Raw genomic sequence first — 15,810 nt, forward strand, 5'->3', positions numbered from 1 at the left:
ATATATTACATAAATATATAATATACTATATGAGTCGTTTTATTTTTTAAAATACTAAATGTGTTTTTTATTGGGTCTTTATCCTAACCAAAATAATACTATAATATACTGAAATGTGTATCTTTCATTTTTTATAATAGACACTTCTCGTCATCACATCTTAATAATAATATATACCATATAATGTGGATAAAAAAAACTAAACTAAAACGTAGCCTTAGTTAAATTCATAAGTGTCATATAATACAAACATTAAAATTATATATGTATATACATTGACCATAATATAATGTTAACAAGAATTTTTTATAATGCACACCCTTTCAACATGGCTAACAAGAATTATGCATATCAAATATCGGACTCAATATCATTAAATTTTTACAAATGTGTTTAAATAACACTTTGTATTTATGCATTTCTTCTTCGACTAATAGATACTTCAATTGCAAATGATTAGAAACTTTTGAGTACTTATCATTCTGACTCCATAATAGAATTAGAAATCACATACTCTTTTTTCACTCTTCCATGATATTGCTCCTCCAGTTAGAAGAAAAACATAGTCAAATGTGAATTTTCTTGAGTCCATATATTCTGTAAATTTTGAATCCGAGTAACAACAATTTTAAGATGATCTGACCTTCTGTAAGTGAGAATGTATTCTTTGGTATCTTGTAAGTATCTTAGAACATTTTTGACATCTTTTTAATGATTCATTATGGATTTACATTGACATCGATCAAGCATTCCAAACGAGAAAACTAATATCGGGTCCATTACATGTTTGAGTATACATCAAGCTTCCAACCATTGATTCATAAACTGAATATCTACGTTTTCCAATTTATTTTGGGGACGTTGCATATGACTAAACTTGATCTTTCTAGATAGGAACTATTGTTGTGGAGCATTTCTCCATTCTTTATATAGCCTTCTTGAGACAGTCCAAACCATATTTGTGATCACTACTACGTACAGATAACACATTTCACAAAAGTTGAGAAAGAGATATAACCATGATTGATGGTCTGTGGTAAAGAAGCGTGTAGCCGTAAGTGAGCTACTTACAACTATGGTATATCGGTCGTGGTGATAAATTAGAAAACGCGTTACGTATAACCACAGTTGTAATAAACAACCATAGTGAAAAAAATAAAAGGTACTGGGTTCGATATCCAACAACGTCAGTTTTGGCATTTATTAATTTGGATAACGTGCAACAGATAACCACGACTGAAAGAACCAACTGTAGTGAAATGATTATTTTTCTTTAGATATAAATTTTTTGATTTTACAGAATTCTCAATTTTTAAACCTGTATTTAGACCAGAAACAACAGCATAAACCATTTGTAAACCACACTCATAGTTGGCAACTAAAATGACTCAAAAAAGGATTACATCAAAACCAAAAATTACATAAGAACCAAAAAATGTATATCACATTAAAACCAAAAATGACACAAAACAACATACAATTTTCCCATCATTACATTAAATAATATTTACAAAATGAGAAGCATGTCTTGTCTCTTGGTGTCATGACTTTAAATCCTATAATTTCGAATAATAATACTTGTTAGTAACTAATCTTTGAAATTATAACATACAATAAATTATGAATAAACAACAACAAAATTTACTTGTTAATTTTCCCATATGCCTTCTTCATGATCATTACAAATAGCACGCGCATCATCTCTATCAATTTTTTCATATGAAGTAGGCACTTTATTACTTTGATTACCAAAGGGGTTTATTCCATATTTGGCAAGTCCAAGCCTAAGGTTTCTTGGATCAAGGCCAAAATCCGAAAACAACAAATCTATTTTCTTTCAATGCAAAGAATCAACTACTTAGCGAATGTTTCAATCATACTTTCTTTCATCTCTATGTCATTTAATATTCTTTTCGTCATTCGCTATAACAAAAAAGCTCTTGAACATTGGAATTATTGGCAAGTACGATAGCACTTTAGCAGGAGGACACTTCTTGTTAACATCTTCGTAGTCATCACCGTTGTTGTCCTTCAACTTGTAAGACGACTCACCACATTCCAAACATTTATCCAAATTTTCATACTTTTTCCTGTATAATATGCAATCGTTATGGTCTGCATGTATTTTGATATACTCAAAATCCATTAGACATAATATCTTTTTGATCTCATAACAACGATCCGACAAGTTTTTATCTTCTGGTAACTTTTGTTTCAACACTATCAAGCAATTTCGTGAAATTTTTATCTCTCCACCTGCTTTTTTACTTCAAATTAAATAATTTTAACACCATAGTCAATCGTGTAAAACTTGTGCACCCCTTATATAAACACGCATTATTATCAATATAAAAATATGGGATTTCCTATTAGAAGTTTCTCTAATATCACGGATCATATATTCTAGCTAATCATCCATATCTTCATCAACTTTATGTCTTTGTGACGTTGCATTTTGATTTGTATCCACTTCACCATGCCACACCCATATTGTATAATTTTGATAAACTTCATCACAACATATGTAATGGAATACTTCTTTCTTTGAGATTTTTTTGTTGATATTCCTGCAACTAACACGAGGATAATAAAAGAGACCATTATTGTTGGGGAAATTTTACTCATCATATTCAAGGAATTTAAGAACTCCTTTCTCATACACGGGACCTAATCTATCAGCTTTCATCCAACTACGATTCATTATAAATTCTAAAATTTATATCAAAAGCTTGTAGAACCATTTAACAATACAACAACAAACTAAGAATAAAAAAACTCGATATCACTCAATCATAACAATATATAACATTCTTAACAAAATAAAATAAATTTCAATATCACTCAATCATAACAACACTAATGTGAATAGCAAACTAATGCTACACACACAATATACTAATATGGTTATATGTTGCACACTCATATATACAACTACACGCTCACATATGCTTGCAGCTACCTGCATTTCTCAACATACTAAATGTTTATACACACACTACATACTAATATGATTTTGCTATCGATTTTCGTTTAACAATACCAAAACCTAAAACTCAACATGAATGGTGATAAAGGTAATAAAATAGAGAACATACTATAAATGGAAGAAACCAAGAAATGATTTTCGTGTGAACTAGCTTCTTGAAGTTTGGACGTTCAAAGAAATGAATGAGGAGAGGAGATGAAGTTTATACATTCCAAGAAATGATAAAGATTTCGTCTATTTGGCTATCACTTTCGTCTGTTCTTCGCTAAGAAATTTGTGTTATGAAGGAAATAAACTAAACCTGATATATTTTAATTTTAAAGAAACACATTTCACCATGATTGAAAAGATTAACCGTAGTGAAACATATTAATTTTAGAGAACATATAACCGTGGTGAACAGTTTTTTTAATTTTTATATAACTACAGAAATTAAGGGACACGCCCTTTTTTGTATAAAAAAAATAGAAAATGTTGGTGCTCGGATTCAAAGCTTGTAAGCTCTAACATATCATCAAGGTTATTATTATGGACCGAAGTGATATGTATTTTATTTTAAAAAATACAGACACCGAAATAACATTTATTACTTCTTTTGATTGAATAGTCGAGGTAATAACTTGTTAGATTGATATATTTTGCAGTAGTGAATTTATTACAAAATATTTTTAATATTATGTAAATTTTGTATTTCAATAGACAAACTTGAAAAAAAATTATTTTATGTCAATTTCTTTAAATTATGAATATATAATATTTAAGTTTTGATAAATATTTGCAAAAATCAGATATAACTTTCATCAATATTTTACTATATTGAAATTATAATCTCAATCACATGTCGATCACGTGACTCGAGAATCGTGCTCAACACAAATATGATGCTAGTTTAAAGAATAACTAGAAAAATGCTCGTGCCTACGGGGTAATGGAATAGTACGCACATTTGTTTCTAAAATGTGATAAAAATGAAATTAAAGAAAGATGAAATTGTTTAATCAAAAGAGTTTATTACTTTTAAAATATAAAATAAATCCGAGCCTATAATTTTTCCGTATATAAATTTATTTTAATCTATAATATATTTTTTCCTATATATAAATTTTGTTTTAAAATTACTTATAAAAGTATTTGAATTAATAGTAAACTTGTTTTTGTTTATAAAAATACATTGTTTACAAAAATATTTGGATCAACAATATATATATATATATATATATATATATATATATATATATATATATATATATATATATATATATATATATATATATATATATATATATATATATATATATTTATTGTTGATCCAAATATTTTTGTAAACAATGTATTTTTATAAACAAAAACAAGTTTACTATTAATTCAAATATAGGTCATGTAACTCAGTGTCATTGAATGACAATATGAAAATAAATTTAATGGTTAACAGAAAAGAGTATGATTCAATGGTAAACATCTTCATCGCAGTTGAAAACAAATGTTTGATTATAAATTATAAGACAACCAAATTGGGATATGATGCTAGTTTAAAGAATGCCTAAAAAAACTCGTGCCAACACACGTGTAATGGTATGGTGCACACATTTATTATTAAAATGTAATAAAAATGAAATGAAAGAAAGACAAAAAATTATAATCAAAAGAGTTTATTATTTTTTAAAGAGATAATAAACTCGGGCCTATAATTTTTCCGTATATATCACACAAGTGTATTAGTTAAAATATAACCAAGATGTCTGCATCAAGTTGTGATTTTTTTTTCAAATTACGAAAGATTTTCAGTTTTAATACCAAATTAACCAACCTTTCACCATAATTTTCAAACTAACCATGTTTCAAAAAAAAAAGGATTAACAAGGAGGCGCCACTTGAATTGGCGCTTCCTATTTTTATTTTTTTAGAAACCTGTAGATTTTACGTTACTTGCGGATTTACTTGCGAATTTACTTGCAGACAATACTCCGCAGATAAATCCACAAGTAAATCCGCAAGTAATAAGATAACTGAAAAAATATATAGGAGGCGCTAATTCAAGTGGCGCCTCCTTTTTAATGTTATTTTTTGTTTGTTTAAAACATGTTTAGTTTGGAAATTATGATGAAATGTCGGTGAGTTTGGTATTAAAATACAAAATTTTGGTTATTTAAATTTTTTTTTTCAAGTTGTATTTTTATTGGATGCATGTAGCAACCACTCTATGTTTAAGTTTTCTCATATAATAGGTGAAGGAATGAGGGTTAGAATCTTGGATACAAATAATGAATTGACAAATGCCGTATCTACCATCTATCTATTAAAAATCAATTGCATGATTTTTTTTTTTAAATTGTCCTTTTGCTATAATTTTTTTACACTAAGAAAAGGAAATTTAAGTAATAAGTAATGTTTAATTTTTTCATTCTCATCTCCTATTACACTATGTCACGAGGCATTCATTTTTCAACCTTCATTAATTAAATCACGATTAAATATTACACATACATTTTTTCTCTTAATTAAAATTTCAAATTTCTCTCACATTTCTTTTTTTCACACTTTCTCACTTTCATTTTAATTTTTTTTCTCTATTTATTTATTATCACTAAAAATATTAATAAATTATTATTTTTATTTTAATAAAATAAAAAAAAAGTATTTATCTCACATGTCACGATCAACACAATATCTATTTTATTTTAATCAACTACTGTATTAATTGAGAAACAATATCCTTATTTTTAAATATTAATTTTTTCTCTCCATCTCACAATTTTTTTTTTTTGTAATACAGTTAAATTTATATAATTTTTTTTATAATTAAGTAAATCATTTCAAATTTTGCATTTTTATATAAATACATTTTATATCGCATCAAATAAGTTTTTATCTCACTGATCATCTACTATCTATTACAAATTGCATGAACTCTCTAAATTGTCATTTCACCACAAATTCTTTACACTAAAAAAATGATATTTAAGTAATTAAGTAATTTTTTTTTTCATTCTCATCTCCTATTATAGCATGAAATGTGACATTCTTTTTGCAACCTTCACTAATTAAACCACAATTAAATACTACGTACACACTCATTCTTTCTCTTGATTAAAATTTCAAATTTCTCTCACATTTCTTTGACTCACACTTTCTTAATTTTATTTTTTCTCTATTTCTTTATTATCACTAAAAAAACTATTAATTCATTATTTTAACAAAATTAAAATATTATTTATCTCATAGGTCACTATCAACAGAATATTTATTTTATTATAATGAATCATTGTCTTAATTTGAGAAACAAAATCCTTATTTTTAAATATTAATTTTTTTCTTTCTCCATCTCATGATTTTTTTTTCTTTTTGTATGATTATTTAATACAATTAAGTTCATATGATTATTGTTTATTTTATAATTAATTAATCATTTCAAATTTTATAGTTGCATCTCAATACATTTTATATCGCATCAAATAATTACTTATCTCACGGGTCATTATCAACACATTGACTATTATATTTTAATCAACAATTAGCTTTATTTGAGATACAATTTTTATTTTCAAATGTTAAATTTTTTTTTCTCCATCTCACATATCATTTTTAATATAATTCAGTTTATAAAACCATTGTTAATTTATAATTAAGTCACTTATTTTAAATTTACATGTCTATATTTTATACTATATCAAATAAATTTATCGGTGCGAGAGCACAGCTATCTTACTAGTGTTTAACTGTAACTTTCCATGAATGCAACTTTAATAAATATCTATGATTGTTTGAACATTATGTCAATATTTCAATATAGAGATTTGAATTTGAAAAAGTTCCTTACCTCCCACATTGTTAGGATAAAATATGTGTGTTTATGTGTTAGTTGAAAAACATTTGTTAGTATCACATTGCTTAGATTACATTTCTTGTCTACCTTACTTCACTGTATAAAGAAATCACTTGTTTCAATTCAAATCACATCAAAAATTTCTATTGAGTTTTTCCATCTTCATTCTCATAATTTTGCATCTTTCAAATTGTCGAAGCGTCAACTTCTCTCGCTTTCATTCAACACGTTGAATTTTTCGAATAATTTCTTGAATTTTCTTTAAAAATTATTTTAATTTCTCCTTGATTGAGTTGAAAAATTATAAGTATTAGTTTTTCGAGTATTTTCTTTTGATAATTATTTTAACATCTCCTTGTTTGAATTGAGAAGTTATAAGTATTAATTTTTGGATTTTCTTTGGAAAATCATTTGAATTTCTTATCGAGAAATTATTTTGACTAGTCAAATAACCATTATTGAAATTCTCTTTGGAGAATTATTTAAATTTTTTATTGTTTGAGAAATTATTACGACTGGTCTATTACCAGATACAATGAGTGATTTTTATTCAATATTCGACTGGTCTTTATGCTATCAGAAGGTGTATTTATAGAGTGGTAGTAATAGGACAATATATCATCGAGACATTTTATATATCATATAGGCGATATGGTTGAGTGACTGTTTTGCATAATTTTAGATAATATCAAAAAACGTCTTAAAGAAAACGACTTATTCTTGACCTGGTCCAATAATTTTTTTCGGTGACAATATTTCGAATTTGTAAAACAACGAAATATTTGTTTGTTGCATTTCTATTTTGCTGGTTTTTGCGATCATTTTGATCATAACACTCCTCTTCGTGGCTTAATTTTAGCCCGCTAAAGAATCCTTTTTGTTCTTTGTTGTTTTCACAACTTTCGCTTTTCAAGATCAGATTCGAGAGGTTCCATTACCTAAATAAAGTACTTGAAAGTAATCATGTATTTCCATTCAACTATTTGACCGGAAAATTTAGAAAGTTGACAACATTATTACATTTCCCCCACAATTTACTTTTCAAGCTTGATTAATTATCGCTATGTTGTCGGGTTATAGTCACCATCGGTGATTAATTATGTACTGAATAAATGTAGACAGTAGCTAGATAGAATTGTGGTATGAAATCCAACAACATGGCTATATGTATACTTATCCTAAGATGTAGGAACTATTGACTACGTGATATTGTATCATGTTTTTGAAGATTTGGCACTTGGCATTTGAGATAGTGATGCTTAACTAATGACTTGAAATTTGATATTGATCTTTCGATTACTTGCCTGATATTCAGGTTCACTAGCTAGCTAGCTAGGGCGAGTGTGATTTCACAAATTACGTAATGTTAGTTTCATAATTAAAGACTTTATGATAGAGCAATAAATGAGTATTTTATTTGTTGTGAGAAAGAGGTCACGAGAATGAACTACAACCATGGAATGAGAGAAGGGAATGTCGGGATGGAATGATGAAACCTTAGTAGTATTTTATGCTAACATAAATGTAACATTAGCCTACTTATTAGGATTAGGATCTAATAAATGGGATTTAGTTATATATAAGAGGATCCCTCTTGACACATGCAAACTCACAAAGTAATACACATCTCAATCTGCCTCATAATACTCTTAAGTACATGATGAAATTTAAACTCGCAGGTGCATTTACGAAATAAATCAACGTTAAATAAAAAAAATAAAAAAAATGTGCTTTTTGAGATACACCTCCAAAACACAGGGGTATTTTGAAAACGTACATGGTGCGTGAGAAATCCCAAAAAATGGGATGAGATTGTCTACACGTTTACTTCCGAAAAGAATGGAAACTCTCGACCCACTGCTTAACAGAAAACATCTAGGGATAAATGTAAAGTTTTACTTATCCTAAATATGTTTGAGAATTTTCTTTTTTTTTACGAAACAGAGTTTATCGGCCTAAAGAGAAAAAGAAAAAGACTAAAGAACTACTCTAATACGTCTAAGGATCTCTGTCCCATTTTTATCATCAGGTAAAATGGCATCCAATTTAAAGTAAGACTATAATTTTCTTTTTAACAAGTATGATTAAATTTGATGTGTCAATTTATTTGACCCATCCTTCTAATTCAACAAATTAAAGTTGAGAATTTTTGCTCATCCCCAGTCTTCTGGTTAACCATAACTATTAAGATTTTAGAGTCACTCTTGTCCACCAAATTTTAGAGTCTTCAGATGGTACAAAGACCCTTTGAATATGATATAAAAACCACTCATAGCATCTGGTATATATATCCCCCACTTGAATTTAAAAAGCGTTTTAGAAGTAACGTCAAATGTTTCTAAGATTGTACATAAACAACGTTGTGTACGACTAGATCCTTTGGGTAGCAAGTAGTATTATCATTAAACAAGAGTGACACTATTGTCTTGAACTCTATCTCATACATCAAACCCACACACAACCTTTTATTCAGGTGTATTCTAATAATCCTTGCTTTAATGGCCTTGCACGTGTATCTCAGTTTAGTAAAGGCTCTAGGAATTCTTCCTCGAAATCTCATAGGAGCCGACCTAAATTCCATAATCACATAGGTGAGTCTATCAAGACTACTCCTATAGTCTAGGTACTCCCTCATACAAAGTATATATCTAATTAAGAGCTTATATAATCTCATCCTTTTATTTCAATTTCATTCACAAAAAGTCTTAAATATAACATCATTCTTAGTGATTATGTACAAATCTACCCTAATAAACAGATTAAACTCTGTCTTTTTCAGAATAAAAGTAGAAACAAAATTATTGATAATCTCTGAAGTATGCATGACATCCTTCAAGATTAAAGTCTTTTCAGAGGTGACCTCTGCTCCATTTCTCTAATACCGACAATATTAGTGGTGTGAGAAACTTCCAATAACACTTTCATATTCTTGTATGTTTTAAATATTGCACGATCATAACATACATGACGAGATAAGCTAATGCCTAACCACCAGATTCATCAATCATGTCGATTTTAGTGATCAAGGTAATAAATTGCTCATCGGTCAAGTTAATCTGGCATTATGGGAAACACAATGTTTAATCCTGATCTTGCATTTCTTAATCATATGACCTAGTTTTCCACAACTGAACCAAGAGAAAATACAAGTGTCATTTCTTTATGGTAGTGGTTGTTGTGTATCAATTTGAGTAATTAGGGCACTAGAAGGGTTCTCATTCTTAATTTGCTTCACAATATTGTGGTTCTGATTCTTTAATCATTTTCCAAATGGATTCAGAAGTACACCAAATTTATTTTTGTTGTTTTGAAACAACAAAAACTTTTTCTTTTTGAGCTTGTCTCAAAGATTATTCTTCAACTCGAAGGTGAATAATCTCACTCACACTTAAAAATATTTTGGTTTTGGAGTGAACCAAAATTTTTAAAAAATTTTAAACTAAGAGAAATTTGTCAATAATAAAAGTAATTTGAAATTTATCATCTAAACACAAAATTTGTGTGATGATCTAATAAGCAATTTTTTGACGTTTATAATATTGAGCCTTTTTATGCCTTTCATTTATACCATATGATACTTTATGTAACAGATAACGACATACTTCTTAGTTCCAGCTTTTTCGGTGTCATACTTCTTTTACAGAGCTTCCCATACATGTTTAGCAGTCTTGCAGTTACTGTAATAATCATATAAATCACCAACAAGACCGTTTAGAATATGAATTTTGCATAGATAGTCATTGTGGTGCAACATTGCGATTTCTTTCCTAAGCTGTAAATCACTCGCAGCAAATTCAATTTTAGCATTTCCATCTGAATCCATAGATTTCATACCATTTAGTTTGTTCGGATGATCCAGAAGAAGCAACAGAAATTTCCTCAGTCAGAACGTTAACAACCTTCTTTAAGTTTCGAAAAAATTTCATTTTAGCTTGCCAACATTTGAAGTGAGAACCCTCAAATTTGAATGGTTTGTCAAAGACAGCGGCCGCTGAATTACCAATAACTTCTTCGGTTGACTGAGCAATGTTTAAAACGTCTTAAATTGTTGTTTTTAAGTTTTAAAAAATTTCCACTAAAGAAATTACTAGGTGGAGTCGCAGATTAGGTCGCTCTGTTTAAGACGTTTTATGACACTCGGCCTAGAAATACACATGATACAAAGACCATTTGAATATGATATAATATCCACTCATAGCAACAGATAAATAGACCAGTCGTAATAATTTTTTAAACAATGAGAAATTTAAATAACTCTTCAAAGAGAATTCAATAATAGTCATTTGATCTTTCAAAATAATTTCTCAATGAGAAATTTAATTAATTCTTTAAAGAATGTCCAAAAAATTAATACTTTTAATTTCTCAACTCAAACGAGTAAAAATTAAATTTAAAGGATTTTCTAAAGAGAATTCAAAAAAATATACTCGAAAAATTCAATAAATAGAAAAAGATTAAGAGAAATTGGTGTTTCAACAATTTGAAAGACGCGGAGTTTTGAGAGGGAAAAAAATTCAATATAAATTTTTAGTGTTTTTTATAATGACACAAATGCTTTCCTTGTATAGTAAAATAATCTAGACAATAAATGTAATATAAACAACGTGAGACTTATATTTTTTTTTTAAAATTCATCTTATATTGAAATATTGACATGATATTCTAACAACATCAAAATCTAAAAACGAACATAATAATTAACAATTTTTTTAGAATTTATATTTTTAGATATGGACAAAATTTACTCTGAGAATAAGTCTACGCCAAGGAAAATGAGAAGATTAGAAAGGTTGTAATAGTAACTATCTTGTATTATGACTTACTAATGAGTAGATAGAAATTTAAGGGGTATAAACTATTTTGATTCAGGTACATGTTAGGGCATCAGGAAAAGGAGGAAATTTTGGGGGAAAACAATATAATCCACTTTGTTTATAGATCCAAATCTTAAATGTTGCATTTTAAAATGTCATTTCTAAAATACTTTTCACTTCAGTATTAAAATTTTAGAAAATCATTTGTAGTTTTCACAAATTTGATTTTTCAATACTAGACTCGAGAGGTTCCATTACCTAAATAAAGTACTTGAAAGTAATTATGCAATTCTATTCAACTATTTGACTGGATAATTGAGAAACTTTGGCAAATCATTATTACATCACCCCACAATTTAGTCATACTCCTAGCTGCTGGGTTGTCGGATTATAGTCCCCATCGGTGATTAATCATATACTGAATCAATGTAAACATTAGCTATTAGATAGAATTTATGGTATGAAATCCAACAACATGGCTATATGTATAGTTATCCTGAGATGTAGGAATTGTTGACTACGTGATCTTGTATTCTGTTTTTGAAGATTTGGCACTTGGCACTGAGATAGTGATGCTTAACTAATGATTCGAAATTTGATATTGATCTTTCGATTAATTACTTGCCTGATTTTCAGGTTCACTAGCTAGCTAGCTAGTGGGAGTGTGATTTCACAAACTAAGTAATGTTAGTTTGCATAGTTAAAGGCTTTGTGAGAGAAGCAATAAATGAGTATTTTATTTGTTGTAAGAAAGTGGTCACGAAAACGCTTTATAACCATTGAATGGGAAGAGAATGTTTGGATAGAATGATGGAAAACTGGCATCTTTATGCTCACATCAATGTGACATTGTATAAACGTCTAGTGAAAGAAGCCTTGTTGTCATATTAAGGTGAATGGGGACTTATGTATATATGTTCCTTGAAAGAAATCTCCTCTCGAGAGAAGGTTTAGGACTCAAACCCTATAAATCTTAGTAAAATTTAAACGAAAATCTCATATTCATGTCTTCATTGTTCAAACCCTAAATACTTGTTACTTTTGGTCATCACTGATTTACGCGTCAGAGTATTTATAGCTAGTTTGATGTCAAATTGGAGTAAGAGGACTTCAAGACCTTTGGTAAAACTAACCATCATGTCTCACTTCACACCTTCTTAATGAAATGGGAAGGTCCACCCAAATCATTTTGATGTAGTTTCTGAGAAATGGTTTTCAAACGTTTCCACTCTTTTTTACTCATTTTGATGTAGTTTCTGAGAAATGGTTTTCAAACGTTTCCACTCTTTTTTACTCTTTTGATGTAGTTTCTGAGAAATGGTTTTCAAACGTTTCCACTCTTTTTTACTTGGATAGCAAATTATAGCGATTCTCCAATCAAAGAGTTACAATATTAAGGAAATAGTAGTTGTTTTTTTAAGAACCTCTCGAAAGGCTCTCAAAATCAAACGAGTTGGGTTCGTGAGAAAGATGACCATGCATAATGATCAAGGTAAAAGAAAACGATACTTATCTTCAAAGCTTCCATACTTCGACAAAATATTCAACCGATGGAAGGACATTAACATAGTGATTTGTATTGCTAGACAACTTTTCACATCTTGGAAGAATATATCCATAAATGCCCCCCGGTGAAGCATAAAAAGAATATCCAATGTCAATCACTTGTAATTTCAGGGTTGTTCGTATAATATGATTATTGGGAGATCAGCCTTTAACCGACTGGAAGCCGCTTTATCTATCATGTATTTATATATGAAATACCCTCTTCCGAATAGGCGAGTGGGAGTTGTCCGAGGAGACTAGGAAATCGCCATAACATGTTACGCAGAAAGACTCAAGTTAAAGAGGGCGCAATTTCCGGGTGGAAGGGTAAAACAGGCCAGCTATGGGATAACGTCGCCCGGTGATGCGGGCGAGAGCGAGGAAGCCTCTCATCCGACCTCATAAGATGATAATGCCTGAAAGCAAGAGGGAATGTTCCCATTTCCTCTAAAATCATTTATGTAGTTATTGTGTTTTTATTATTCATTTAGGTAATTGTCTTATCTTTTGTTATGTGTATACCTAGTATACATTTCTCAAAGGCGAGTATTAAAACTTTGTCGCTTGTAAGAACAAGCTTTTTGTCGAGGTAAACTCTTTTCCCTCTGAATTTTTAATGGAGCAAGGGTTTTTAATGAGACACCTCATCTTAATTTATCTATATCTATTTTTTATGCCATACCTATGCAGAAAATCCAGGCTCACGAGAAAGCCTCTCATAAGAAGCAAGCACGTATGTTGGATCCCCTCCAAGATAGGATCCTTGCTACCCATAGAGACAATTACGATGGATCCCCGTGATGGGATCCTTGCCTCCCATTGAGGCAATTGCATCAACATGAGATCCTTTCCGTCCATGGAGGCAATTACATATATAGGCTGCATGGATTCCCAAGATGGGATCCTTACTGTCCATAGAGGCGATTATGAAAGCTAGGCCCCCGAGATGGGATTCTTGCCGCCCATAGAGGCAATTACAACAACCCGTAAGATGAAATTCTTGCTGCTTATAAAGAAAATTAAAAATAATAGGTCCCCTAAGATGAGAAAATATCTCTCTCTCTCTCTCTCTATATATATATATATATATATATATATATATATATATATATATATATATATATATATATATATATATATATATATATATATATATATATATATATATATATATAATTTAACACTAAAATGGTAATAATTAATGTAGAGTGAACTTGCTACGACATTTGTCTATTTACTATCAACATAGTAATACTTTTGCCCATAGAAAAAAAACAGAGGATCCGATTTCAACCACAAAACACTTTGAACTATGTTTACCTAATTTTGTATTTATAAAAGAAATGTATAAAACGTCTATCCGTGTGGTGTTTTTCACATTAGAGAATTAGGGGTTGAAGCAATCCCTTCATGGAATTATTAAATTATTAAATTATTCAAATAATTCAAAGTTTTTAATAATTATTTTAGTTAAAATTCAAATTTTGCTAAATTATTCAATCTTAACTGAAGTATATAATTAAAGTCGTTAGAAATGTACTATAAGAATGATATATTCTTAAGAAAAATATAAAACATGGTTGAAATAAAACCTTGAGACAATTTCTGTAGGTTTTATCCCTCATTAGTATCCTAACAATTCTTATATTATTTAGAAATTCAAATCAATAATAATTTATATATACAACACACACTCTTCAATTTAAATCTTCTAGTCTCAATTGATGCTATTGTTGTGATACAATAAAAAAAAAAATTCATATTTTTAAAAATAGAGGTCAATAATAATTTATATACAAGACACTCAGACACACAAATTTCTCAATCAAATTAATTAACTCGCGTATAATTTAGATAAAGTAACAAATTAACTCACGTATAATTAAAATATCAATGAATCACTTCAGAGAGAAAAAAACAAACAAGGTAGTCTTTTAACACATGCAAATAGTTGAAATTGACTTAAAGACAAACAATTTTCGAAGAAATAAACATGACAGATGTTTAGGTGCGTGCTGCTTTTTAGTGTAACCAAAAGATTAAACTTTGCCAGATTATATAGCTTCTAGGAACTCAAACAATAAGGGCCCTGTACAAGATGTTAAAAGCTAGCTGTGTATGTTGGGTTGGGCATAAGCTAAAAGCACACAAGTCGTACTATATGCTTTCTCCATGGGGCTACTTATAATATATTTTTTTAGTTTTTACCCAAAAAAAGTAAAGCAAATCGATCAACCAGCTCATACATTAAATAATACAAAAAAAAAGAAAATGTTCGGTGCAGATCTCATATTCATGAAGAGAAAAATAGATAGAGAATGCCAAAAAAAAAAAAAAAAAAAAAAAGGAGTGATGCGGCGGTTAATGTAATATATCAATAATGTGAAAGATAAAGATAAAATGAAATGTTGTATTGAAAATTATACATCATTAACTCAATTACCTTATCGAATTAAGGATGATAAAATGGGTGAGGTGTGTAGAGCATGTCTATTTTATTCGTATTTTTTTTTGTTGTAAAAATAACTAAAGTTTTAGACTCTCACATTCTAATATGTCCGCATTGTTCCACCTATTTTTTGCGAATTTTTACGAGCGCAGACATTAACAATAATATTTAAAACTTTTAGTCAGTTTGATGG

This window comes from Vicia villosa, linkage group LG1 (assembly GCF_029867415.1).
Source record: "Vicia villosa cultivar HV-30 ecotype Madison, WI linkage group LG1, Vvil1.0, whole genome shotgun sequence".
NCBI classification, from domain to species: Eukaryota; Viridiplantae; Streptophyta; class Magnoliopsida; order Fabales; family Fabaceae; genus Vicia; species Vicia villosa.